The 8,072-nt window shown below is 39.3% G+C and overlaps 1 pseudogene; it reads right to left on the minus strand.

Annotated features, from left to right (window-relative positions):
• Positions 1-2,230: 2,230 nt before the first annotated feature.
• LOC144323160 (large ribosomal subunit protein eL18 pseudogene) lies at positions 2,231-7,120 on the minus strand (annotated as a pseudogene).
• Positions 7,121-8,072: the final 952 nt, after the last annotated feature.

Genomic DNA, 8,072 nt, shown 5'->3' on the forward strand with positions numbered 1-8,072 from the left:
ACGGGGAAATAAATATATTGAGAGATTAAGAATACTAGGCATAGATTCTAGAAAAAACTCAAGCAAAACAACTTCTTTGGTGAGTGATATACAAAAAGGCTCATTTATTTTTTTGGTTCTCTTCTAAATGCACTACTCTTGAACCTGAACAGTGTCTTCTCTTTACATTCTGGTGAAATACAAGTAAGAGTCTTTCTAAATTTATTTAAACTATTCATTTCTTATCCAGTGCTTGCTCTTTTCTTACTCATTGCAGAGTCCCATAGCTGTGAACAAGAAGACCAACATTCCCTGAAACCTTCTCTTACTTCCATGGTACCTCTTTGGCCCTCTGTACCCCACAGCTAGGGTTCCCCTAAATCAGGGGATTATTTTTTTTTTGACACTGAGGTTCTCTTTATTTCTGACCATGTCTTTACAACCATCTATGCAGGGATAACTCCCACATCTACCTCCCAAACTTGAATCTCCCTCTAGAAATTCAGATTCATAATTCTAACACTATAAGATGCATCTCCCCAAAGATCTATTAACTCCCAAGTCAACATCCCCTCCCCCCCCCGAATCACCTTTCCTTTTTCTGCTCACATCAGGAAGAATTTCTCAAACTGTGGCTTCTGTGCTCTTGTAACATAGACGTATGCCTAGGCTTCAGTGTCCAAGTCCTCAGAGTAAAGCCAATGATACATGTATTCAGCTAGGCAGGCATATAACAGGGGCACAGAATGGGCTCTGGGTCATAGAAGGTCCTGTCGCCACAGCGAGGTCAGCTAAAGGCCTCTCACTCTGCTAATGAGCTAGAAAACACTTCCCTATCTTCTCTCAAAATATGCAGCTATAATAAGGGGCTTTACTTAGAAAAAAAAGCCAGTATTAGCTAAACGCATTTTATATAAATATATATATAAAATTTTTAAAAAGTATAAATTTATATATATTATGAATATATATATTTAGCTAAATGTATTTATTTGTATGATAACAATAGCTACCATATTCCGAGCATTTACCGTATCTAAAATCATCTCTACCAACAGGAGGTGGCATTCGTGGCCCCTTCCTGAGCTATAATATCAAAATGAATGCCAAGGAACATGACTTAATGAGGGAAAGAGATAAATAGCAAATATTTAAAATTTATCAAATATTATTCCCTTTGTACTTTCCAAAACACAAAGGGCCAGCATTTGAACCTAGATACACCTGACTGTGAAGCTGATCCTCTGTATGCCTCATGAACTCTACCGGGAACCACTAGTCGCTCACTTAACAGCCATTCCCCATATTCTTTGCCAATAGTAGAATCTTGATTTTTCTCAGCTGTCAGGTGGCCACGTGCTTCAGAGGAATTTGTCCCCTTTCCAGGCCAGCGATGAATCGTGATGTTAAATCAAATAGGGGAGTTCCATTCTTATTCAGGTCAACAACTGAGCGATGCACATGTGACCCAATCCTGTTGAATAAGACATGTGGCAAGTCTGATGGGAAGCCTTCGGAGATTTTTTTCTTTCTCTTAAAAAAATAATGACACCAAAAGGCCATTAATTTAATTTATATTTTTATGTGTGGCTTGTTTGTTTTCACCTCTGTGATGTGATGTCCAGAACTTTGGCAGCCACCTTGGGACACTGGAGGGAGTTACTCTAAAGGACACAATGATGACCTGAGGATAGCAGAGTGGGAAAGAGAAAGAACCCAGAACCCTAACAAAATTGATAACTTGATTTAAACCTATACTTCCATTTTTCTTTTCAAATAAGGCAGTAAAAACTTTTGGTTTACATATTTGAGATTAGATTTTCTTTTACTTGAGGTCCAAAATTACCTGACATTTGGTTTATGAAATAAGATTTTCTTGTGGATGGTTTGAACACCTAGAAATAAATTTTCTTGTAAGTCAAGAAATAGGGTTTCTGGCTTCATTATGGGATGTAGGAAACAGGAAAGAACATCACTCCATACTGACGACCAAAAAAAAAAAAAAAGAGCTAGATAATTTATAAAATTACAACTTTTCTTGGATCAGTTACAGAGCTGTGGTCACAGGGTAAACAATTAACTTAACAAATGCAAACAACGATGCCTCCAAGGAGAGCACTTGCTTAGCTGCAGCAAACATCAGATGCTATACAATCTGGTTTTAAAAAAAAAAAATGGCTACAATTGTTTGTTTGTTTGTTTGTTTTTTCTCAGCACCAAAATCTTTTTAATAACAAGGCAGGATCTGGGGTTAGTTTGTGTAGCCCAAGATGACCTTGTGGCCTCTGGTCTGCTCCAACGTCCAGCCCTTGGACTGCACTTAGGGCTTGATGTGGCTGTGTGGGGTTCCTAGGGCCTTGCCAAAATACCTGTACCTCTCAGCTCTTGCATGAACCAGAGAGGAAAATGGTGCCACAGCCCTTGGGAGACCCCAAGCCAACTAGTCAAAGATGAGGATCTTGCCCTCAGCTTTGAGGATGTGGCTACAGGCATGGCTGCTCACACACAGCTCACACACCTTCAGTTTGGGCATCTCCTACCACACACATTATTGTAGGGACATATAGTCCCTACAACCACTGCTGTTTTCTCTTTCTGGCCAGGCAGCTTCATCTTCTGGATCATCCTGGAGAGGAATAGAGGCAGCTGGTTGGTGTGACTCATGAATGACCTCTTCAACAGAACTTGGGTGAAAGTGGAATTGGTTTGTTTGGCCAGAAACCCATAGAGCTTAACCAACAGTCTCAGGTAGGAGTCCTGGATCTTGGGGTCCTTGCACCAAATCTTTTGGTCCCTGTTGTAGCAAAAGCAGGTGCCATGATGGAGCCAGAAAACAAAACCAAAAAACTGACTAAAATTATTAAAGAATGCTTAAAGGTCCAGTGTGAGAGTATAGGGAACAGAGTTTAAAGTGAAAGCATGGAACTACTGAGAGCCACAGACATAGAGGAACTCACACCCATTTGCAGGCCCTTCTCACAGACCTCACTGAGTATGCATGGGAAAAACTAGAGACAGAATGATCTAGAGAAGCATCACTTGTGGTTCAGCCTTGGAGAAGGAAAGAGCAGCCACTGAGGTGAAGGCATGAAGATTTGCCTGTATCTGTCTCTCCTATGTCTCCTACAGAATAAAAGCCTTATCCCACTGGAGGAAGAGCATCACACCCTGGTACCCCCAAGGTACAGGTGAAGACACTTGCAGATGAGAAAAGGAACAGAAATACCCTCTGGGGAAGGGCAGGAATACACTTAGGCCCAGATCATTAGAGATTGCCAGCTTGTGGATGAGAAGAATCACTGAGAAGGCCGCACCTCCAAGACACAGGGATGGAGCACTTATCTAAGATTGGCACTGAAGCAGGACAACAAAATACACTCTCAACACCAGGCTAGCAAACACCAGCAACAAGAAACAATGGTCTTCAAAAGTATGGTGAGGGGATCCCTGGGTAGCTCAGCGGTTTAGTACCTGCCTTCAGCCCAGGGTGTGATCCTGGAGTCCCAGGATCGAGTCCCACATTGGGCTTCCTGCATGGAGCCTGCTTCTTCCTCTGCCTGTGTCTCTGCCTCTCTCTCTCTCTCTGTCTATCTCTCTCATGAATAAATAAATAAAATATTTTTTAAAAAAAGTATGGTGAGAGTCCTTACTGAGGCACAACCCCAGTGGGACAACCTAAATATTAAAGTGAAGCAGACATTGAGAAAAATCTGGCAACCGTCTCCCTACCTTAAACACAAGGTAATGCTAGAGGTTGAAGCTTTTGCATAGTGATTGTAACCACAGCAAGAAAATAACTCAAACCCAGCCCTACTGTCTGGGTTGACAATCCCACACACTAAAGGCCTAGCAAAAATAAAAGGCATGCCATTATCAGGCATGAATATTATTTACCTCAGTATGTACTGTTCTACATAAGACATACAGCTTTCATCCAAAAATTGCAAGACACACAAAGCAGCACATAAAAATAATACATTATTAAGAGACAAAGTAATCAACAGAATCACAATCAAATAAGACAGAGATGTTGGAACTATCAACCAGTGACATTAAGGTGTAAAAAACCTCCTTCAAGAAGAAATAAATCATCTGACTAGTCCTATACCTTTTAAATATATTGAATTTCTTTTTTTTTTTAAGATTTTATTTATTTATTCGTGAGAGACTCAGACTCAGAGAAAGAGGCAGAGACACAGGCAGAGGGAGAAGCTCCATGCAGGGAGCCTGATGTGGGACTCGACCTCAGGACCCCAGGATCATACCCTGAGCTGAAGGCAGATACTCAACCGCTGAGCCACCCAGGCATCCTAAAGATAGTGAATTTCTAATTAAAAACCTTTCAAAAAAGAAAATTCCAGGCCCAGATTACATCATGGCAAGTTCTACCAAATGTTTGAGAAAGAAATAACAACCTTGTACAAACTCTTCCAGAGTTTGTATATATAAAATATGGGGGAAATTCTCAATTCATTTAATGATGTCGGCATTTCTCTGATGCTGAAATCAAAAATGTTATAAGAAAAGTACAAATTAATATCTATCTTGAACAAAGATGAATAAATCTTTTAGCAAAAACTGAGCAAACTAGGAATAAAAGGGAACATCTAAAACCAACACAGGGCATCTATCAAAAATTAATACCTTATGTCATACTTAATGGTGAGAAACTTAATATCCCTCCCCACCTCCAGCACCCAAGATTGGGAACAAGTCAAAGATGTCCCTTCTATAGCTCCTTTTCAACATCATACTAGAATTCCTAGCCAATGCAATAAGGCAAGAAAAAAAAAGATGTATACAGATTGGAAAGGAATGAATAACCTAGTCAAGAATCATAAATGGTGTCTGAAATTTTACCCTACATGCAAATAAACAAGGTAAGCTGCCCTGGTTTCATAGATGTTAACATAGTGTACAAGATTCCTGAGTCATAGAAAAGGATGTTGTTACTTATAACAATAACAATCACTGGAATATCAGTATCTGCTTGTGCTGGTAACTCCAGTTCCCACAGGGAAGCATGAAGAGGGCCAGAAAATATTGCAAATGATTAGGCAATCCAAATGTTCTATACTGGTTGTCACTAATTGTCAGATACTGGGGTCGGGTGTAGAATTTGACTACAAAGAGGACAGAAAATATTTTATGGAACTGTTCTATATTTTTTAAAGATTTATTTATTTATTTATTTATTTATTTATTTATTTATTTATTCATGAGAGACAGAAAGAGAGAGAGAGAGAGAGAGAGGCAGAGACACAGGCAGAGGGAGAAGCAGGCTCTGCGCAGGGAGCCGGGTATGGGTCTCGATCCCAGGACTCTAGGATCACACCGTGGGCCAAAGGCAGGCTCCAAACCGCTGAGCCATCCAGGCATCCCTGTTGTATATTTTTAATATGATGGTAGTTTTGTGACTATAGAACTTTATACTAAAAAGGGTAAATTTTATTATATCTAAACTACACTACTTTTTTAATCAAAAAATATGGAGACACATACAGATAAATGTGTTATCTAAAAAATTTGAATCCTACTTCCAGAAATTGTTCAATTATTTCACCTTAATGGTCATCATTTTCTACATCTGCTTCAATTTTTATTCTCTATTTTGGTTTTCACAATTATTTGATTTTTCTGTATGTAAAGACTGTTCCTTGTTACACCTACATAATTACTTTTATTTATTTTTTATTTTTTAAGGTTTTATTTATTCATGAAAGACACAGAGAGAGAAGCAGAGGGAGAAAGCAGGCTCCCTGCAGGGAGTCTGGTGCAGAATATGATCCCAGGACTCTGGGATCATGCCCTGAGCCAAAGGTAGACACTCATGTGCTGAGCCACCTGGGCGTCCCTACATAATTATTTTTAGATATAAATTAACAGAAATTTGGTTTAAAATATTAATATATTGCCTTGAATTCATGAGCATTTTCAATTAACAAATTTATAAGAACCATTAAAGCTGTTCCCACAATTCTATGAAGAAGCAAGGGAAATGTAATCATGAGACACAGAAATTAGAAAACTTTCCCAGACTCAAGCTACATTGACCAGTTCAGATCAGTCCAACTACAGTCAAGTGCCTTGAGTCTTGTGTGCAACACATCTATGGTTTCTTAATTGAATCTGGCTACTGTTCAAAGTCAAAAATACATAACCCAAAACTGCCAGGCTAGAGGAGAAATCAGGACTTGGAGCAAGATTACCAGGCCAGAGGTAGACATACAAAGACGGAGATCTGAGATAAAGCAGATACAGTCAAAAGGAAGCAAGGAAGGCCAAAAGTTTGGGGAGTTTGACCAACCTTTGAAGCCACAGTGGGATAAACTAGAGGTAAGGGGGACACTGAGAAAATTCAACCCTTTAGATTCTCCGGCTGAAAAACAATTGGGCTAGGGAGACCCATTGCCCGGTGAAAGGAGAGAGTCTGAGGTTGAATAACCAATTCAATGTGGGCAGTTTTGTAAGCCTTCTGATCCAGGGTCACAGATTAACTCTTGCATGCTCAGTTGACCGAGCTTTCCTGCAAGGTCCAGAAAACATCCAAACAGCTGATTTTGTGGAATAAAAAACCAAGCCAGTTGACTAAATTGACAATATCAGCAATTTGTCAGATGTTTTGGTGTCTTTTGGACAGAACTCTTTCATCATCACTTTGCTTAATGTTTCAAAATATGGTCTTATGTTTAAAAGGAAACACAGAGTAGCAGAAAGAACATATCTTTTGGAAGGGAAGCAGATTTGAGTAAAAAATCATTACTGTTTCTAGGTATCTGACTTCAGATAATTAAAAATCTCTGAATCTCAGTGTCCCTATATATAACAGGTAAATAGTACCTATCCCATGGGAATTCCTGTGAGAAATGCCTAAAATGGCATTTGTAAAGTACCTAACCTACAGAAGGCATTCAATGAACAGTAATAATAATTGCCATTTAAAAAATATTTCCTGCTTAAACTAAAGCATGTGCATTTCATAAATAACCCATCTAGTTCATTCAAGAAATATTTACTGAGCACCTGACATATGCCAAACACTCTTCTAGATACATAGACTTTGACAACAAGGAAAAGAAAATCTCTGTCCTCCCGGAACTGGCATGCTATTGTGGATTTGTGTATTACCTGCCACCTGCATAGCGGGAGATGCTTCTCACACTGAGCCCAGAGTAGAACTCCCATTGAAGCTTGGCCAACAATGACTAAGGCCACTGGATTAGATCTCCTGAGAGAATGGTGTGTAGGTTTCCCAAAGAACCTCTGCATCAACATAGGGTCCTGCTGAAGAAAAGGGTTTCATTCGTCACAATGGACATCTATTGAGAAAAGAGCTTAAATTTTGCAAACTTCCTCATGTGGATACACCAGTAATACTGTTGGTATTTCGGAGTACTCTTATACAGGAGTCACAGGCCCAAATGCCAAGCAAAGGCCATAGGTAAATGAGTCAGGAAGCCCATGTCATGGTTGAAGAATAGCGAATATTTAAAAAATTAAACTGTCTCTAAAAAATATGCAGCCACTACTGTTTCCAGTTGGTGTTGCTGGAGAAAAAGCAAGTTGTCAGAACTGATTTTTCAATAGAAGCCGAAATCTCTATTTTTACATGAAATTAAGTGATTTTCCAAATAAACTCCTTATAGTACTGATTCAGCATAGGAGACATGAGTTTGCAACTCCTGTAAAGCTCTAGAAGAGTCCATTTTTTAAAAGCAAGAGCATAGGGATGCCTGGGTGGATCAGCAGTTGAGCGTTTGCCTTGGGGTCAGGGTGTGATCCTGGAGTCCCAGGATCGAGTCCTGCATAGGGCTCCTTGCATGGAGCCTGCTTCTTTCTCCCTCTGCCTGTGTCTCTGCCTCTCTCTCTCTGTCTCTCATGAATGGATAAATAAAGCCTTTTAAAAATTAAAAATAAAAAATAAAAAGCAAGAGCATAAACAGTCTTTAATCCTTTTTCACATTTTATACTGAAAGATATTTTTAGAATTGCAAAATACCAAATGGCAAAGATTTCTAATTTTGTTTGTTTGTTTGTTTGTTTCATCTAAAGCCACAATTGTTAGTCAACATCTAAGAATGTAGAGCTCAACG

Source organism: Canis aureus, chromosome 11 (genome assembly GCF_053574225.1).
Source record: "Canis aureus isolate CA01 chromosome 11, VMU_Caureus_v.1.0, whole genome shotgun sequence".
Lineage (NCBI taxonomy): Eukaryota > Metazoa > Chordata > Mammalia > Carnivora > Canidae > Canis > Canis aureus.